Here is a 21,852-nt window from a genome sequence, read left to right as displayed (position 1 = left end):
AGAGAACGAGGGTGAATAGCTGGGAGGGGGTAAAAAAGTAAGAGAGACGTGTGAGAAAGAGAGGGGCAGCAGAGAAACGCGAGTAGATGCGCGGTAGAGCTCGGCGCTGCCGCTGCCGCTGGCTCAGACCCACACAGACTCAGACGCGGGCGCGGCGGTGTCCCGCGGAAGCCCCGGTGCGCCCTCAGACGTCCGCCCGCCAGATCCCAGATTAGGCCAGCCACTCCGCTCGCGGCTCCTCTATTGTCGCTCCCGCGGCGGACTTAATGCAGACGGAGTGCCTCTGGCGAGCGCCGAGTCCAGCGCGGCAATTCGTGAGCCGCTGCCGCCCCGCGACCGCAGTATCTCTTAGTCAGCCGCACAACTTGTATCACTCTCTTGGCTCCCGTCACCGGTCCCACCTTCTTCTTCTTCTTCTTCTTCTTCTTAGCAGACGGCGGCCAAACGAGTTCCTAACTCGCGAAGACTTCCAGTAAGTTTATAAATTTCATTACGGTTCTACACTATCTGACTAAAAGTATGCGGTCACCCCCTTATGTAACGAGGGATTGACCACTGTACGTCACGAGATGCAGTCTCGCCAGTATAAAAGGACGTGGGAAGTACTGTGTCGACATCACGGAAAACTTCTTGATGCAATAATTTACCGACAGCCGTATGTATTGTAGAAATTTATTTTATTTTATGAACTTCTATGTGCTACCAGTTTCGGCATTACATTGATGCCATCTTCAGGCCCCACTCGTCATAGTCGTAAAATCGCTATCACGGAAGGAGCCATATAACTGGATTCGTGAATCACTTAGAACTACTTAAACCTAACTAACCTAAGGACATCACACACATCCATGCCCGAGGCAGGATTCGAACCTGCGACCGTAGCAGTCGCGCGGTTCCGGACGGAGCGCCTAGAACCGCTTGGCCACCACGGCCGGCCATCTTAGTCTTTTATTTTAGATTGTACACGAGCTAACTGCCAAATATGAGCCGAATCGGTTGGCTGTGTCTGAGAGCTTCTTGTGAGTAAGCAATCTTTCAGGAACATTTCAACCCTTCTAAAGCTGTAATAGTCAATTACTGGTGGTGCGATTGTGAAGTGGAATAGCGAAGGAATAACCACGTCAAAACCAAGACCGGGAAGACCTCTTGTACTGGTGGACTGGAACCGTCGAGTACTACCGACGTTGGTTGTAAAATAATCGAGGTAGCACAATGATTGTACATACCAAGTTAAAAATAATAGGGTGCAATAGTCGAGCAGCTCCTCGTAAGCCGTAAGTTTCTGTAATTATTTGTAATATCAGAAGCCAAGATCGCTTGATGTGATTAAGTTTATTTCATGACAAGTTTCGGCACTAATTAGCTGTCATCTTCAGTTTCTCAGATCTCCCAGAAATACACCCATGTTCAGAGAATAAAAAATGTAACACTGAACGACCAGAGATATTCATATTTACAGGACAAGTACTCTCGCTGTCGCTATAAACCGAAGGTAATGGATCACTGTAAGTTGAGCTGATGTTGAGGATGCCTCGCAGACGCATGCGCGAACCGTACCGTCAAAACGAATGACTCTGAAAGAGGCCCTTTATAGGCGTGAGAGAACGTGATGCATCCAACCGACAAACTGTTGCTCGTTTAGGACGAAGTGTTTCGGAAATAGAAGAGATGTGTGCAGAATGGTTCAAGGAAGGCTGCAGAACACAGAGCGTGTTCTGCACCGATGACACATTGTTGCGGCTCTCCCGCATCAATGGAACACTTAGTACCCTGTCAGTTGTAAGGACCCGTTGTCGTTTATTCGGGCGTGGGCTACGTTCCTATGGCTCATTTCTCCGCCTATCTGTGACAAATATGCGGAAACATCCTACACGGCAATGGTATACGGAACGGCGTCAGTGTCGACAAGAATGGAACCCACATAACGTTCTCAGACGAATCAAGGTAATGTTTGTCGGTCGCATTTTGGTTCGCCACAGACAGGGGGAGCGATATCTCAGTGAATGCGTTCGCACAAGAAACACAGCGACAGCTCAAGGCCTTACAGTGTGAGGTGCTGTTGGGTACAACCAAAAATCACAGCTGGTACGTGTCCAGAACTCTGTGATCAGTGTGACGTACGTAAATGACAACCTGCGACTTGTAGCCAACAACAACAATCCAGACGTCATTTTCAGCAATGCATGAACACGTACGTTCGTGGATCACAGTATGTCAGCTTTTATCCTGGCCCGCCAAGTCACCAGACTTGTGGCCAAAAAGAAAATGTCTTGGATATGGTGAAACGACGGGTGAAGTGCTATGACCCAATGTCAACCCCACAGATGAACAATGGAACCAGGCGAATGACTGCAGCATTGATGGTTATACCACAGGATGCCACTCGCGCCTTGTACGCGTCGATGTCATCACGCATTGAACAAGTTATCATCAGGGCCCATGGCGGACTCTGTGCCTACAGTCAACAGAATACACGCTGAACCGAGATGACTGAAATGCTAAACGTTTCTGCAGAACATACTATTTTACATGTCCTGTCAATATGAACGTCCTATCCGTAGTCGCTCAAGGTGTTCTAAAAATGGCACTGAGCACTATGGGACTTAACTTCTGAGGTCATCAGTCCTTTAGAACTTAGAACTACTTAAACCTAACTAACCTAAGGACATCACACACATCCATGCCTGAGGCAGGATTCGAACCTGCGACCGTAGCGGTAGCGCGGTTCCAGACTGGAGCGTCTAGAACTGCTTGACCACTGTGGCCGGCCAAGGTATTCTGTTTTTTCTTCTGAACAAGAGTGTAGAATTACATATCAGTCTCATCGACACACTGAGACCATGTTCCATTTATAATAATACTGCTCCATACTCATTTCTCAAATGCATAAAATTCGCGAAATGAAATATCCATAGCACCAACAAGGAGTACAGAAGGAAAGAGGGCGACTTTAGTAAAGTTGAGGCGTCGACGACAACTCATTCCTGTGGCCAGTGCTAAGCGTCACTTGAGGTGTTCACTCGACAGTCGATGACTTGAAATGAATGATCTGGAGTGATGTACCACGCTGCTCCCTGGAATTATCTGCCCCTCCCCCTCTGGCATACTTTGGTTCAAATGGTTCTGAGCACTATGGGATTTAACTTCTGAGGTCATCAGTCCCCTAGAACTTAGAAGTACTTAAACCTAACTAACCTAAGGACATCACTCGCATCCATGCCCGAGGCAGGATTCGAACCTACGGCCGTAGCGCTCACGCGGCTCCAGACTGTAGCGCCTAGAACCGCTCGGTCACTCCGGCCGGCTGGCATACTTTCTAGTATCTTTTGTCTTCTTCTGTTGTATATGGACCTCTCTAATAGTTTGTAGCTAGGAGTTACAAGCACTTTGCGACAATAGCTCTCTGGCCTGTCATTTGGGTTCCCCCGTTTTAGGGTTGCTGTTATTTACCTTTGTTTGAAAGGTTATTGTCCTATAGCAATCTGCGGAAAGGACCTCAGTGTCTAGTTGCCAGTTTACCAGCAGTTTTCCATACGGCGCTCAGCAGCTCATCCACGTGTGTGCCGGGGCGAACGCTCATCTATAGCGGAAGGAGATGCTCGGCCTCGCGTTCCGGCCAGCATCTCGTAGCAGCTTGGACAAGACGACGAATGACGGGGCTGCGTGCACGCGCCCCTCGTCGCAGGCCTCACAAAAAGACCCCCGGCGGCCTTCTAAGACAGGTCACGGGCCGCGTAGCTAACAACACGCCATCCATAACGTCCTTTGTACCCCGGCGGCACGGGTGCTGCATATCGCGACCGGGCCTTTGAGGAAACCGTGTTGCTATTCTTGCACTCGCCTTTTCAACACGCCACGAGTTGGGTCAGCTTCATGTTAGTGTGCAGCGAAAACGCTTGTAACGCTCATCACAAGGTGCCATTCATCTTATAAGGCTGAACCGTGAAGTAAACGTAACGAATATCCAAGCGTTAATCAAAGTCTTTTCGCAAGTCATTCTTCTTTTCAGTCCACCATCCACTACGCGTTTCTCTTTGAGTCGAGCTTGTCTGGGCGGAGGTAATAAATCACGCAGGCATCTGAAGCGCGTTGTACACACTTACCGGGAGCAAAAAAAGTTGCCCGAATTACTATACGCTATTTGTCGTGGCGCATTAACTCTTCGTGTGGTCGGCCGGAGTGGCCGAGCGGTTCTAGGCGCTACAGTCTGGAACCGCGCGACCACTACGGTCGCAGGTTTGAATCCTGCCTCGGGCATGGATGTATGTGATGTCCTTAGGTTAGTTAGGTTTAAGTAGTTCTAAGTTCTAGTGGACTGATGACCTTAGAAGTTAAGTCCCATAGTGCTCAGAGCCATTTGAACCATTTGAACCTCTTCGTGTGTGACTGACTCACGAATTTAATTACGTCCTTACGCTGCTGTAGGCTTTCACCACTCAGGCTATATTAAAGACAATTGGGAATTATGTAACTGGGGAGGGACCTTACATTCATGTGAACGTCGTAAGATTCACAGCTTTGTCCGTGTTCCCATACCACGTCCCTGCTCGCTTTAAATACAGCTTCATTATCTTTCCTTTAGACTCAGATAGATAACAAGATGCGCATGGTTTAATTTCAATAATTTTGGCGAACGAAATATCCAACCAGAGTCGCTGTTCATTGGACAACAGTTTCAGCCCTAAGAGTTCCAATTCGCACTCACGTCGACCTTTTAGCTACAACGCCTTTTTTCACTTTGGTTAGTTTCACTCTGTAATATTCCAGACGATAATCACGGAGGTTTAGATGAAAGAGTATCTTCTCTTCTCTAAGTATTCTTTTATTAGGTTTGTAACTGGTTTGATGCAACCATCCACGAAATCCTCTCCTATGCCAATCCCTTCATTCTGAGAACTACTTGCACCAATCGTCCTTCATTATTTGTTGGAATAGTAAAATCTCCGTCGACGGTTCTGTGGAGAACCTCTTCATTCCTTACCTTATCAATATATTTCTATAGCACCACATTTCAAATGATTCCATCTCAAAAATGGTTCCAATGGCTCTGAGTACTATGGGACATCTGAGGTCATCAGCCCCCTAGACTTAGAATTATTTACACCTAACTAACCTAAGGACATCACACACATCCATGTCCGAGGCAGGATTCGAACCTGCGACCGTAGCAGCAGTGCGGTTCCGGACTGAAGCGCCTAGAACCGCTCGGCCACAGCGGACGGCGAGTCCATCTCAACTTTTCGGTTTGCCCACAGTCCAGGATTCATTTCCATACAATTCTGTGATTCAAATTAAAGTCATCGGAAATTTTTTCATTAAACTAACGCCTGTGTTTGACGCTGCTAAATCACCAGTTTGCTTTAAGTACCCTTCCAAAACAACCCAAAGTGTTCTATAGGATTCATGTCAGGACCCTGTGCAGGCCAGTACATTACAGCGAAGTGATTGTCTCGTACCCACTCTGCCGTAGGCCGTGCATTATGTACAGATGCTCGATCGTGTTGTAAGGTACAGTCGCCATCCCCGAATTGCTCTTCAACAGTGGGAGGCAAGAAGGTGCTTAAAACATCAATGTAGGCCTGTGCTGTGACAGTGCCACGCGAATCAAGTGGCCACACCCTGCCATCGGATCGCCACATTGTGTACCGTGATTCGTCACTCTACACAACGGTTTTCCACTGTTCAATCGTCCAATGTTTACGCCCCTTACACCAAGCGAACCGTCGTTTGGCATTTACCGGCGTGATGTGTGGCTTATGAGCAGCCGCTCGACCATGAAATCCAAGTTTTCCCACCTCCCGCATTACTGTCATAGTACTTGCAGTGGCTCGTGATGCAGTTTGGAATTCCTGTGTGATGGTGTGGATTGATGTCTGCCTATTACATATTACGACCCTCTTCAACTGTCGGCGGTCTCTGTCAGTCAACAGACGAGGTCGGCCTGTGCGCTTTTGTGCTGTACGTGTCCCTTCACGTTTCCACTTCACTATCATGTTTAAGAGTGTGGAAATGTCGCGTACAGACGTATGACACAGATGACACCCAGTCACATGACCACATTCGAAGTCCGTGAATTCCCCGGAGGGCCTCATTCTGCTCTCTCACGAAATCTAATGACTACTGAGGTCGCTGATACGGAGTAACTGGCAGTAGATGACAGCACAATGCACCTAATAACGAAAAACGAATATTTTTGGGGTGTCCGGATACTTTTGATCACATAGTGTGTGATCTCCAGTTAATTTCCTGACCAATTTAGGACCACAAGCCATTTTCAAGTGGTTTCGAAGGGCCTTGAAACTGTCTTGTATTAAAAAATCAATGGTGGAATTAATTTGGCATCATATCCGTTACAGATGTCTGTTGAAAATGCCATTTCATAAAAACAATGCGACTGTGGCACCAACCAAAACGAAACTACGAGGGCGTGCTGAAAAATATTGCCTCTGAATATTTTCGTGAAAATTCTGAAACCTTCTTAAATAAAACAAACGTTATTAACAATGTACACATTTATTCTTCACGTCTACATATTTACTTGGCAATATTGTCACCCTGATGACAGACACATTTCTCCCAAAGACAGACCAGTTTGTTGATACCGTCGCTGTAAAAGTGTAGAATGTTTGTTAACTGAGCCACCTCACCTCTGCTTGCACCGCTTCGTCACTGTCAAAGTGGAGTCCTCCAAGGTGTTCCTTAAGTTCTGGAAACAGATGGAAATCGGATGAAGCCAAGTCGGAACTGCATAGAGGATGATCGATGATAGTGAACACAAGCCATCGGATTCTTACAGATGTCGCAGTACTCGTGTGTGTGGTCTGGCATTGCCGTGCTGAACAAGAGGATCCTTCATGTATGGACGAACCCTTCGAATTCGAGGCTCATTTACAACAGACTGACACACACACACACACGCGCGCGCGCGCCGAAATACTTACGTCACACACCGCCAAGTCACACGCTTCAATTCGGAACCTTCTAGCGGCGGAAGGCTGCAAATATTTAGGCATAAAATCTAAAAAAAAAAAAAAAGAAAAAGAAAAAGAAAAAAAATGTCGTGTGACTAGGGCCTCCGTCGGGTAGACCGTTCGCCTGGTGCAAGTCTTTCGATTTGACGCCACTTCGGTGACTTGCGCGTCCGTGGGGATGAAATGGTGATGATTAGGACAACACAACACCCAGTCCCTGAGCGGAGAAAATCTCCGACCCCGCCGGGAATCGAACCCGGGCCCTTTGGATTGACATTCTGTGGCGCTGACCACTCAGCAACCGGGGGCGGACTATAAATTCTAGAGATGTGTATTGTTAATAACGTTTGTTTCGTTTTTTTATTTTATTTTATTATTTTTTAATTTAGTCAAGACTATTCACGTTACTTTTCAGCACTGCCTTCTATTAATCTTCGTTATTTTCCTTGAGGCTGTGTTGGAGTTATAGTGGACGAAAAGAACACGGCTGCAATAGTGTATACTTGTCGTCCACTGTCACCAAGTGGATTTATTTTGATGTAATATATTACGGTTCAGAGTCGAAAAACAACTGCACACTAACCCCCACGACAAATAGTTTCTTATTACTTGCAGGAAAATAGTTTTGTTCATTCGACACATATACGTTCCGTATACGATGAAAGGAATTTCACTTTTTAGTAGCATGAAAAGTGACATACGCCAGCAGTAACTGGTTAACTTAAAAGGTATTCAAACAGAGTATATAAGAAAGGGACCAGATTCGAAAACCATTAGCAAGCTCTTAGCCAAATTCCAATGAACACGCAGCGTGGCTGATGATCTAACGGCCAATGTTGGCCTCAGGCAAAATGTGTGACTCCTGAAAATCTCGTCACCGTTTCTGGAATTATACAGCAAAAATCCAAGGAAATCAGTCCGAAGAATTTCAGCAGAGACCGGTTTGAAGCCTTTCAGCACTTGTAAAATACTAACACATAACCTATAGACGTTTCAGTTCAAAATCGAAAGCCACCGGGCCATATCTGCACGAGCTGTGCGACCGAGGGCTGACTTTGCCTACCAGATTCTCGTAATAATTAATAATGAACGATTTGATGTTGGCTGCATCTGATTCACAAATGAAGCACATATCCACCTGAGTATAGTTGTGGATAGACAGAACTGGCGATTATGGGGTTCCGAATATCCTCATATTTATGAAGAGATACCACTGTATTCTACCAAAGTTACTCTTTGGCCTGTATGCAGCAGAGGCGTTATTGCCCCCCCCCTTTTTTTTTCATGCGAAAAACGATCACTGGTGAATATTACACCGCAGTTTTGGAACAATTGGTGGACACACAACTAGCTTTGGAAGATCGACCAGTCACTGAGTCGGATGGGGCCAGACGACATCGCACTAACAGGTGTTTCGCTTTCTTGATTCGGAACCAGAGTCATTGCACTGGATTATTGCAAATTCACTGGCGCAGAGATACATTGGCCTCAGTACTGGCCCGAGATGACTCGTTGTGACAGCTGTTTGTGGTGCACGTTGAAAGACACTGTCGAACGAACAACCACACCACAATGGATCTGTATGGAATTTGAATCAATTTCTGTTGAGACATTACAGAATGTGATGGAAAATTTCACTGTATCTTCGACACGTCCGTATTACGAGTGGTGGACATTTTGGAAAGACTCTGATGTGATTGCAAAGACTGCTTGCAGAGGACAAGTTTAAGTATGCGCGGTGCTACTGTACGAGCTACACAGCATACAGCGACATCTGTTAGCAGCTTTTCGAACTATTTCTCAACTTCTGCATAACTCATGTATAAAATTTTTACAGCTTTCACAGTGAAAATACCTTTCTTTGCACACGTCTAACAATCCTAGTTTTCAAGATTATAATTTTGAAATGACCGAAGGGAATGTATGACCGAAGGGAATCGCAAGAAATTGTCCTGCATTTCCAGAGAAACTGACAGCAGGCAGTGGAAATCTTTAGCAACAGGCTACCCTCAAGACAGTCCACAACGAACGGTAACCTGAACAGGGAAGCAATTATCAGAAATTTTACTGTCGAAATGAATTTGTATTGCATACTGACTAAGGTGGTTAGGAAATATGACCCGGCAGCATTTTTTTTCTTTTTAATTGTGTTTGTGGCAGTAGCTGGTGCTATCGAATGAAGAGCGTCAGCTTTATGGCTTTCTTGGGTCGTATTCTGAAGCATAGAGGTAGGTCTGTGCTGTTTCGATCGACAGGGCGTTATATTCTACTATCCATTTTATTACTGTACTGAGGAAAACTTCGTATTAAGTACAGAATCATGTGAGAGGTTTAGGTTCATCTTTAGAGTGGTCATGCGGTCGGTGTGCGAATATATGCAGTAAAAACAGTAAGTAATCGTTTACTGATTATATCAAAGAATTTCGGAACCATCACAGCAAAATAAAGTCACATTTTTCAGCTAGAAATCGTCTTAGTTCAATCATAAAAATTCCACTCTTTTTCGATGCAGTATGTCAGTATGCATCACAGCAAAATAAAGTCACATTTTTCCGCTAGAAATCGTCTTAGTTAAATCATAAAAATTCCACTCTTTTCCGATGCAGTATGTCACTAACGTACTTCTGTGTGTTACGAAACTTCTCCTAACCTGGCTCGGAGTTTGCAATTGGTTCTCCAGGTACTAGTGTAAGTTTTCATGAAGACCAAAGATGAATAAACGCCGTGTCCACGAACAAATACAAATACTTGCCTGATTAGCTAAACTCGTCTGTCAGCGTAATTAAAGGCCAATAACACCCCTAATTCCTTCATTTACGCGTTCAATTTGACGCAGCTTCACCATTTCGTGGGGTAAGCGAAGAGGTTATCTATGATTATTGAATACCATATCGTTCAACAGTAAGTTGTCTTCCTCCCTACAAAAATACGTGATGGTAATAAATTCGTCCTTTATGTTGCGCCATATTATTTATAACCGATAAATGAGATACGGCGGTATAATATACACTCCTGGAAATGGAAAAAAGAACACATTGACACCGGTGTGTCAGACCCACCATACTTGCTCCGGACACTGCGAGAGGGCTGTACAAGCAATGATCACACGCACGGCACAGCGGACACACCAGGAACCGCGGTGTTGGCCGTCGAATGGCGCTAGCTGCGCAGCATTTGTGCACCGCCGCCGTCAGTGTCAGCCAGTTTGCCGTGGCATACGGAGCTCCATCGCAGTCTTTGGAACACTGGTAGCATGCCGCGACAGCGTGGACGTGAACCGTATGTGCAGTTGACGGACTTTGAGCGAGGGCGTATAGTGGGCATGCGGGAGGACGGGTGGACGTACCGCCGAATTGCTCAACACGTGGGGCGTGAGGTCTCCACAGTACATCGATGTTGTCGCCAGTGGTCGGCGGAAGGTGCACGTGCCCGTCGACCTGGGACCGGACCGCAGCGACGCACGGATGCACGCCAAGACCGTAGGATCCTACGCAGTGCCGTAGGGGACCGCACCGCCACTTCCCAGCAAATTAGGGACACTGTTGCTCCTGGGGTATCGGCGAGGACCATTCGCAACCGTCTCCATGAAGCTGGGCTACGGTCCCGCACACCGTTAGGCCGTCTTCCGCTCACGCCCCAACATCGTGCAGCCCGCCTCCAGTGGTGTCGCGACAGGCGTGAATGGAGGGACGAATGGAGACGTGTCGTCTTCAGCGATGAGAGTCGCTTCTGCCTTGGTGCCAATGATGGTCGTATGCGTGTTTGCGCCGTGCAGGTGAGCGCCACAATCAGGACTGCATACGACCGAGGCACACAGGGCCAACACCCGGCATCATGGTGTGGGGAGCGAGTTCCTACACTGGCCGTACACCACTGGTGATCGTCGAGGGGACACTGAATAGTGCACGGTACATCCAAACCGTCATCGAACCCATCGTTCTACCATTCCTAGACCGGCAAGGGAACTTGCTGTTCCAACAGGACAATGCACGTCCGCATGTATCCCGTGCCACCCAACGTGCTCTAGAAGGTGTAAGTCAACTACCCTGGCCAGCAAGATCTCCGGATCTGTCCCCCATTGAGCATGTTTGGGACTGGATGAAGCGTCGTCTCACGCGGTCTGCACGTCCAGCACGAACGCTGGTCCAACTGAGGCGCCAGGTGGAAATGGCATGGCAAGCCGTTCCACAGGACTACATCCAGCATCTCTACGATCGTCTCCATGGGAGAATAGCAGCCTGCATTGCTGCGAAAGGTGGATATACACTGTACTAGTGCCGACATTGTGCATGCTCTGTTGCCTGTGTCTATGTGCCTGTGGTTCTGTCAGTGTGATCATGTGATGTATCTGACCCCAGGAATGTGTCAATAAAGTTTCCCCTTCCTGGGACAATGAATTCACGGTGTTCTTATTTCAATTTCCAGGAGTGTAATTAATAATGAGCCACACCTAGACACCTCAATACTGAGTTATTTATTACTTTATGCTAATTAATGCTAATTAGCTTGTATGAAGCACATGCAAATTTTCAATAATATTATTGCTGTGCATATAATACGATGAATGAATTTTAAATAATAATTTGACGATAATTTATTTTAGACAGGACCAGTAATGAAATGCATCTGAATGATACGCATTGGGTACTTGTAATACCTTCTAAAATTTGCTGTTAGTGCAGGCACGAGATCTTTTTTTTTTTTTTTTTTTCTTAAAACGGTATCCAAATATTCCACGGCTGCTTACAACAAAAATTACGGCGGATGGAGATATAGACATCACTGAAGGGCATTTACGGATCTGAAAATTTTTCTGTTTCTTAATCACAAAAACCACACATTTTACTTCAATCTGCTTTTCTGGACAACAGCTCAATTTGTATAACGCATGCTTTATTCCCTCATCAAAACAATTTATATAGTGGCTGCAGTGTCTAATTAAGTCAATAAATAGAACATGTCTTTAGGGGTGATCATAGATCAAAAATTCCTGTCATGAGTGTTAAAAAATTTATATTATAGTTTACAAACGTTGAATTATTCTTCACTGTCATTGTTGCTTTTAGGTAATGGACATATTTATTTCCCCGTATGCTGAATATCCAGCACTGAAAGCCGATATCGCTAGTATGTAAGAGCGGCATCTTTTGGAAAGTTACTTGTTAGCGGTGCGATTTACGCAGAAGTTTTCATTTGTCCACGTTACCAGGATGAATTCAGTGTCTGTTAGAGGATTCCGTTATTTTTACCTCGGTTACGACGTTTGGCAAACTCGTACTAAATAATTATCATACACTGTCTACAGCCTGTGAAACTTCAAGAGAGAATAGTTTACACAGCTTATGATGTAACACAGAATCCCGAATTCCAAAATGGTTGGATTCAGATACATGTTTGGCAGTTCAGTGTACGCTTCACTAAAACCTAGTAGACAAAAAATGCTCTATGACACAACAAAACCTTAATCATAGGTGATTTCTTCCTTATCATCATCAATCGAAGCCACTGTTCCATATACAACATACGCGTGGTTAAATTGTAACCGAAAAAGAAGAAACGTTACAGTGTAGAGTTCTGCATACTTTGTAATATAATTGTCTTCTCCATGGATCTAAAATGGACGATAGGAAACTCCGAATATGTAAATGATGCATGGAAACAGTGAAATTAAGAACAGTAGGTACATTGGTTATGACACTGTTTCACCTTAATTATTCACTTTCACTTTCTTCTCTAATTTATTATTCTCTCTGCTTTACATATTTTCCTACTTACCTATAAGAATATTACGGCCACATCTCTAAGAAAAACTTTTTTTTCTTTTCTTCAGCACCGGCATATAAAGTAGGGAAACCGAAAGGGCGTAAATTCTGTCCAGATTGGTATTGAAGGAATAAGAATCAGTAAAATATGCTCATAAACATATTCTTTGAGTGTATACCGTTCCATAATTGAAAAACGCATGCCATATTTTCTCTTCTAACGTTTTACTAGAAATAAAAGTGTCATCTTGATAAAATATAGCTACAGTTTCTACAAAATTAGAAATCGCTGCATAAGGGAATTATGTCCTTGGAAATATTAGTATTTTGCTGCAATGGTCGTAATATTGATACATCTTTCACCTTTGCGCTTAGGTAAAGGCATAGCATAGTATGGTCATACAACCTTCCACGTTCACAGTTACCTGTCCTCCATAACGTCTACGCGTAAAAGTTCTTCAGATGCGAATGGTCGTGGAACGGATGACCAGCAGAGAAATGCTAGAATTAAAAACGCAAAAGAGGGAACGCAGTCTTTATCCTTTAATGTTCAATCTGTGCACGAGCAAGCAGTGAAAGAAATAAGCTGTAAATATATTTGATACCACTTCTGGTACCAATTGTAGAGTATACAGGATTTGGGAAAAGGGGGGGGGGAGGCGATTGTTACATATGCCTCGTGACAACAGGGTACAGGGGGTCGAGCGGTCAGGATTAGAGAGTGGGTATCCAGGGTTACCGTTAAATAACAAAACAGGAAATTAGGTACAATAAAGAGGATGTATTTCAATGTACGGTGTACAAAAGGCGCGCCTAGGGTTGGAAGTTAGCAGGTTTAGGCCAGTCTAGGAGGTCGAACAATTAAATTAAACGGGCAACGGAAGGGGAAGCGGTTCATGCGTTGGTGGCCGGTCGCGAAGAGCAGAGCCAAAGGCTCTGCCTTCCAAGAAGACGTCTGTAGTCCTCTAAGTCTGGATTCCAAGAGGAGAAAAGCAAGTGTGTTCTGCACCGCAGGACGCTCCAGCGTCCACACACGTGATAGGTGTCCCGCGCATGCTATTGGTTAAAATCAATGGCGTGAATTTGCTAGCAGTTTCAGCAGAGGGCTCAGGGCGTCTCCTATCAGCAGCTTTAACTGGATAGAACTGCCTCGGTTTTGAAAGGCAAGCGACTTGTGTCACGGAGTCACGGTGTGAATTACTCTGGGAGAAAACTTGTAAGGATTCCACTGGGCCTTTGAAATAAATTTCTTAAACCAATTCCCTAACATATTCCTTGACTGACTGCCATCCTGTACAAAGCGAAAGGTCCAGAAATGGGAACAAAATTTAGGGCGGATGGACATCAACGAGATGATTCGCTGATAATATTGCAACCTCCTGTGAAAATGAAGAATGGAATGAACAGTCTGCTGAGTACAAAATATGGACCGAAAGCAAATGAAAGAAAGACAGAGGTACTGAGGAGCGACGTTAATGAAATTAGTGAAAGAAATCGAAACTGGGTACGACTTAGTAAATTAAGGAAGAGAAATAACGAGTGGTGGATAAAGCAACGAGGGTATAAATGAAGCAGACAAGCACAAAACAGGAGCATTCCCCGAGAAAGAAAGTTTAACGTTATGAAGCGTAGGCCTTAATTCAGAAAGGAATCTCTAAGTATGCACGCCTGGAGCACAGCATGTAGAAACTGCGTGAAAATCATAAACAGATGAGACTTGAAGCGTGTGGTGTTACAGAAGGATGCTGAAGTTTAAGTGAACTGATAATAAATTAGTACTCCGCAGAATCAGTGAGATGGGAATGTGTGGGGAACACTGACTAGAGGAACAAACAGGATGACAGGTCATACGTTACCAGGGAATAGCTATCACACATGTTACTCGAGGCAGCTATAAAGCGCAAACATTTCTGATGAAGATAGGCCAAAGAAAGCGCGCATTGAGAAGTCAAAGGTGCAAAATGTCTAACTAGAAGTTACATAGTTTAGTTTTAGAAACCCGAATAGAATGTGGTCATTTAGTTTCGGTATTTTGAACACTTTGAAAGTACCTAATGAAAAATATTAAATGATGGGAAATTCTGTAATGAAATGAAATTATTTTATTTGGAAATTTCTAATAAAAGGATCCTTGATCATTACCAGTATTAAATGAAAATAACCTTGTCGCGGAAATGCTCACTCACAGTGGCTATATTACGTGTCGAGAATGCGTTCACGCTTAATTTATTTCACTGCACGCAACAAGAAAAATCTCTTTCCAAATGAGCTCTGTTATTACACCCTGACAACATATAACCCTCAAGTACTCTAAATGTGTGTCATTTATCATTGTTTTCCTTAATACTAAATGACAATGTATCCTTTCATGCATTCAAACTTTAGAAATGTATGTACGGAAGTTAAAGTCTTTGCAATAGATATATTACACAAATGAGTTGTAACCTATCTCCGATGTTATTCAACCCGTACGTTGAGCAAGCAGTAAAGGAAGGCAAAGAAAAATTTGGAGAAGGAATTAAAGTTCCGGGAGCAGAAATAAAAACTTGGAGGTCTGGCGACTACATAGTAATTCTGTCGTAGACAGCAAAGGGCTGGGAAGAGCAGTTGAACGAAATGAAAGGCAAGTATAAGATCAACATCAAAAAAAGCAAAACAAGGATAATAGAATGTAGTCGGATTAAATCAGGTGATGCATAGGGAATTAGATTAAGAAGTGAGACACTTAAAGTAGTAAATGAGTTTTGTTATGTGGGGAGCAAAATAACTGATGATGGTCGATGTAGGGAGGATATAAAATGTAGATTGCCAATGGCAAGGAAAGCGTTTCTGAAGAAGAGAAATTTGTTAACATCGAGAATAGATTTAAGTGTTAGGACGTTCTTTCTGAAAGTATTTTTGCGGAGTGTAGCCATGCATGGAAGTGAAACTTGGACGATAAACAGTTTAGGCAAAAAGAGAATAGAAGCTTTTGAAATGTGTGCGACAGAAGAGTACTGAAGATTAGAGGGATAGCTTACCTAACTAATGACGAGATACTGAACAGAATTGGGGAGAAAAGAAATTTGTGGAACAACGTGACTAGAGGAAGGGATCGGTTGATAGGGCATGGCGGGGGGCTAAAAATAGTAGAGGCAGACCAAGAGACGAATACAGTAAGCAGATTCAGAAGGATGTAAGTTGCAGTAGTCATTCGGCGATGAAGAGGCTTGCACAGGATAGAGTAGCATTGGGAGCTGCATCAAACCAGTCTTCGGACTGAAGACCACAAAAACAATAGCAACACAACCTATGAGTTCCCAGATTGTGTGCGGCCAACGGTTCGAGAGATTCATTTAGTACTGCAATCGTGATTTTCGCGACTGACATCAAAATCTATAACTTTCTTTCGGATTATAAAATAAATGCTGTCGGGGATATCTACATCTACATTTACATAGATACTCCGCAAGCCACAGTACGGTGCGTGGTGGAGGGTACCATGTACCACTACAGTACGATCTGTGCAACCTGCACGTTGGAAACTGCGTCCGCCGTCTGGAGCGCTACGCTACGAGACAATGTTTTCGCACCAAAGGAGGTGGCTTACACAGAGCTCCAGTTGCACGGCCCCTACCTTCCGCCCCCCCCCCACCCCACCCCACCACTTGTAAATTCCAATTATGTTCCACGGCACGGAGGCCTATCGCTCTGCCCGCCTTACCTCGGCCATCTGCATAATTACACCTTTCTGTTTCCACATCGTTAGCCTCTTCCGCCGTTATAAACACAATAGGAATACCTTGCTCCTTTCTTATGCGGTGATTCCGCAGAGCGCCGTGGAAAATATTCACTGAATGGAGACGGCAGTCTGGGAGCGGGAACCGCCGACTTGATGTCTCCATAAATAATTTGAGTTGCTGGTGCTTGACGAGTTATCTTCCGCTTCGATGAATAATAATTCGTTCCACACAAAAGTTCTTAGACCACACAATAGGCTGCGCGCCCCCAGGCCAGGCCTCATCGACCAGGGAGTGGAATTTCTATTATTATTTATGTATGCAGATTGATAAACGCCTATCGACAATTTTGCAAAACGATTTTCTTTAAACAAAGGGGCTATCTTTGTAGCGCCAGTGTTTACTGGGTGCGCGCAGTGCCGCCGTTTAATACGTGTTCTCGATGTTCTCGTTTCGAGGTCACACGAGTCCTTCTGGACGGTCTTGTTTCTTTCGCCTTTTCAATCCAACAGGCAACATTAAAGAGAAACGATATTTATTTTGTCCACGAAACTTTCTGGATGTGAATTCTTTCTTCTTTGAACAGAAACAAAAGTTAACTGTTATACAGGATGTTTCACAATTCATGTTACGCAAATTCTAGTAGTAGTAGTAGTAGAGGAGGCTTAGTAGATCGAGTTTTACGTATGAACCTATTGACTGGAGACGTCATCCAACGACGCTATAGCATCAGAGTTATAGGCGCCGGCGCCTGTAAATGAGTGTATTATATACGGGGTGATTCTGTGTTGATTTTACGAAATTTCAAGGGTAATGAAGAAAGATAAATGTATCAATTTGAGAGAAGGGTCGCTGTACCGTAAACGAAGGAGTCAAAAGTTATAATCGTTCTGATACCTATGACTGTGAAATGTATGTACCGGTACCGTTGCTGCTGAGATTGTAGTATGGGTAACTTTCAGAGGTGGTGGTATGGATCAAAACAAGAAAAAGTCTAGTAAAAATGACCCTAAAATGCGTATCTTAATAGTTATGAACACTTGTTCAATAGAGGAGATGTGTTTCACGGTATCGAAGATGAACACTTGATCGAAGCTCCTCAGGTATTCGTTTTAGAGTCCATGTTTGTTGGACATTTTTACTTGTCTTGGTCCACATTACCATCTCTAAAAGTTGCATACCTTACATTCTAACCAACAACAATAGCGGTACATGTATTCCACTGTCACACGTATCAGCAAGACCTTTGCTTGTAACTTCCGACTCGTTCGTTTCTGAAAGAGGGACACTTACCTCAAATTGATACGTTTATCCGTTCCCATCACCCTTGAAAGATTGTAACGTCATCACGGAATCGCCCTGTGTTTGCATATATTTCCAAGCGCCGGCGTCTATAACTTTGACGCTCTGTAGTACCGTTGGATGACGTTTCCGGACAGGGGTTACCGTGTAAAACTTGATCTATTAAGTCCCGTCTACAGTCTCTAGAAGTATGTAACATGAATTGTGAAACACCCTGTACTTTTTGCTTCGCACGTAGAATGACACTGTGACAGGTGCCACTGTGGGAAATTGCTTTACAGATGACATGTTTGAATAAATAGCACTCAGTGATCATCTCAGTCTTGCAGGGAATTCTGAAACAGAAGTGTCTTTTGCAGAGGTTGTATGAACGCATTCTAATATCGTGCACGGTTCCATTCGGATTTGAACAAATAAACTCCTTTCTATGCGAACTAATTACATCACAGTGAACTAAATCCAATTATTTTCGAAGCGGTTAATTTTCCGGAGCTTCCGACAGACGAGACACGTGTCTGAACGCTCACCGACATCTCATATGCGATAATACCGCACGAACGCTGTTTTTTGTCGACGATTTCCAATGGAACGAGATAAATTCTGTTAACATTATTCTGCCACTAAAACACCGTCTTTCTATCTGAATAAATTATTTGTCTTTCTTTATCTTTATGGTCACGAATATATCCTTCTTTGTAAAGCGTGAGTCAGTCCTTAATGTTTTCACAAGCTTTAGAAATAGAATGAACGAGGCTAAGGAGACGTACGATTTTTGTTGGTAAATTTAACGAGGCAATAATTTCGATTCAATGAATAATAATAATTTATTCCACACAAAAGTTCTTAGAGCATATAAGATCAGTTTATTTATCTTTTCTTAATTGTCTAACGCTCCAACCACTAGCAACAAAGTTTATAAAAACGAAGGCAGTTCTAAAGTATCAGGTTATTTATCGTTATATTTGGACGACAATAATACAGTAAAAAGTGTACAAAACGCACAATTGTTATTACTTTTTTCACGTTAAGTAACTGTGCTTGCAGTTCGACGTCGCAGTGTGACTATGAATTGCAGACTCCATCGTTACGTACCAGTACTTGAAACTATCGACTAAGTGCAGTCTGTCTCCAATCCAAATTTCTGTACGTCAGTCTGAAACATTGTATATATGTGGAAACAGGGCATAGCCGGGACATAAATACAGTGGGGTAGTAGACTGGTATTACTAATGGCGGAAAATAGTGTGTGACAATAGAAGAGAGATAATCAGATGAAAAGAGTGGGGAACTAGAGTTTGAAAAAGAAGCCAGACATACCCTCGCGGCTTTTCAAGTTCAATGAAAACAAAAGTAGTGGATTTACGAATATTAAACTCGTGGAGTAGCAGGTGGGTGAGGTACAAAAGGTACTGGTTGCAAAATCATATTCTGGTTTAATTTTCAACGGATGCGTTGTGAGGCAATGAAAACGAAGACTCTGATAAATATCTGATTATATTCCTGGGAGGGTGTTTCCCTACGGGTTTATTTTCTTTTCGGGAATAACAAGATAATGGAGGTTTGCATATCTCAGGATAGTAATGCGTTTTGAAGCATTTCGATGAGTACCAGGAAGTAATGGACATATACTTTTCTGTCTACAGGTAATTCAGTTGTGACAGTGGCATTATTGCGTTTTATGTGAAGCACTTGTCTAATTTAGTGAGATATGACTCGTGTGTTCAGCTCTGTTCGTACTGTGTTGTAGCGACCTATCTAGCTATCTACCTGCCTATCTCTCTATCTATCCATACCTACATAAACCACTGTGATGTGCACACAGGCGTCCGCAAGAGGGATCGACATGGACTCATGCTGGATAAACTTCTGCGGACGCAAATGGAAGTATATAAGAGAGGGTACTAATCACTTCACCGGTCACCTACGGAGCTTGGGAAGAATAACTGCTTAAACACCGCTGTGTGTGATGTAATTAGCCTAATCTTGTCTTCGCGATCCCTATGGTAGTGATACATATGGGGTTTGTAGTATATTTCTAGATTCATCACTTAAAGCTGGTTCTAGAAACTTCTACGTAGGTTTCCACAGGATAGGTTGCACTTACCTTCAGATGTCTCCCAGTTGAGACCGTTCAGTATCTCTGTGACACTCTCTCAGAGGCCAAACAATTACCCAACAATTTGTGCTGCCATTCTTTGTATATGTTCAGTATCCCCTGTTAGTCCTTCATGGTAGACCACACCCACTTGACCTATATTCTATTCCGAAATTGCACAAGTAGTGGGAGGTAGAAGGAACAGTGGGAGAACGGAGGTTATTATATGGAAAAGGATGCGAGAGAGGAACGATAAAGGAAGGACTATAGATGAGACATGAGCATCGTATGGTGGGCGATATTGCACACTGATTAGGGAAAGAAAGCGGGTTGAAACTGCTATAATAATATGTATCAAGTAGTTCTTGGATGACACGTTAGATTTGAGGGATTATTCCTTGATCCGGGAAAAGAAGGTGTTTGAAATTTCTCTGGGAAAAGATGTGGAGCGAAGCTGGGTTATGCGGCAGCCGGTAATGGTCCTTAGGGATAAAGGCTGTAGCAGACCGTTGGGATATACGAGATACGTGGAACAGACGAAGGTGCTCTACGGATTCGAGAAGGTTTGGAAGCTTAATGATCTGGTACGGGATATATGTGAAATATATGTGAAATATATATGAAATCCGTAAAGCAAGCTAGAGTACATGGCTTTCAAATGAAGATAAAAAACTAGAACGATTCATGCTATTTTTGAACAGATTGGGGAGGATGATTGTATTGACATGGTCGTCGTTCGTCTAGTTAGTGGCTTTAGTCTATTGCGGACTTTCTTTGGACGCTTAGGTCGATGGTATTCCGAGTTAGTTTTTTAGTGGTAGAACGAGGTATTTTAGTGCTTTAGTCTGTTGGATTGTTCGGATGTTAATAGTTACGTAAATATTTTGAGAACTTACTGGTGCTTTTCCTTACAACTGAAGGGTTTATTTCAATAGTGGTACAAGTCAATTTTTGTTCATTCTGAGATACAGAGTCCTAAAGTTAAATGAGCGCTGAAAAATCTGCAGTTGAGATACCAGAAATACTCAAGTATATATACTTGAATATTTTTGGTATCTCAACTGCAGATTTTTCAGTGCTCATTTGACGTTAGGGCTCCGTATCTCAGAATGAACAAAAATGGACTTGTGCCAGTACTGAAATAAGACCTTCATTTATTGCTTGGATTTTGCAGAGTTAATGGATTCCACTGCCTATACCAGCAAGTGAATTTGTTAAGACGGAGTTGTAGGGATCACTGAGATGAACGGAGGCTGAGTGAGGTGGTAGAGTCGTTCTAAATTATTAAAAGAGGTGAAAATGTGCACATTGCAGTAAAGCTTTGAAAGAATCCTATCGTACAAAGAGAAAACAAAAAGTGACTAGAGAAAATTTATTGAATGACGCTATCTTCGTCAGAATTCGTTCGTTAGGTTAGTGTAGAAACAAATGAAAGTCCAGCGGTAGCTCCCTGAAGATTGGAAAGTCTGCAGATCCTTAATGGAGAGCCAGCCTGGCTGAGTACAGTGCAGAAGTGTCTGGCGACAGATGGCATTACAGTCACGGCCCCCAACTCGGGATCCCAGACCGCGTTTTACGGCGCCCTCTTTTGCTAATTGCGATCATCGCTATAAACTTTCATGGAATTTGCGGGCTTCATGCAAATTTCTCTGGGGAGAAGCAAGAAGAGCGGCTGCTTTAATTTCGAAGCACATCTGCTGCCGAGCGGTGTCGGTGTATAAAGCTTGTACGAAACAAGTTCTGCAAGGAGGCGACTCTTGCGGAAGACGAATTTATGATTTCAGCAGCGGAAGTGGCTTTTTGTCGACGGTGTCATGAAAAGGAAACTTATTGCTGCTCTTTCTCTACGCTGGTGACCCAGTAGGAACTTTCGTTACAGTTATCTTTATTCTCTTAGGAAGACATCTTTGAAATGATCTCATATGGCAACCAATTCCTAGGAAGGTCAATCATTTTTTTAGTTTTGTTCTCCTAAAGTCGACAGTGAATAACTGTTTCTGCTG

This window comes from Schistocerca cancellata, chromosome 3 (genome assembly GCF_023864275.1).
Source record: "Schistocerca cancellata isolate TAMUIC-IGC-003103 chromosome 3, iqSchCanc2.1, whole genome shotgun sequence".
NCBI classification, from domain to species: Eukaryota; Metazoa; Arthropoda; class Insecta; order Orthoptera; family Acrididae; genus Schistocerca; species Schistocerca cancellata.
Note: the sequence above shows the minus strand (reverse complement) of the source record.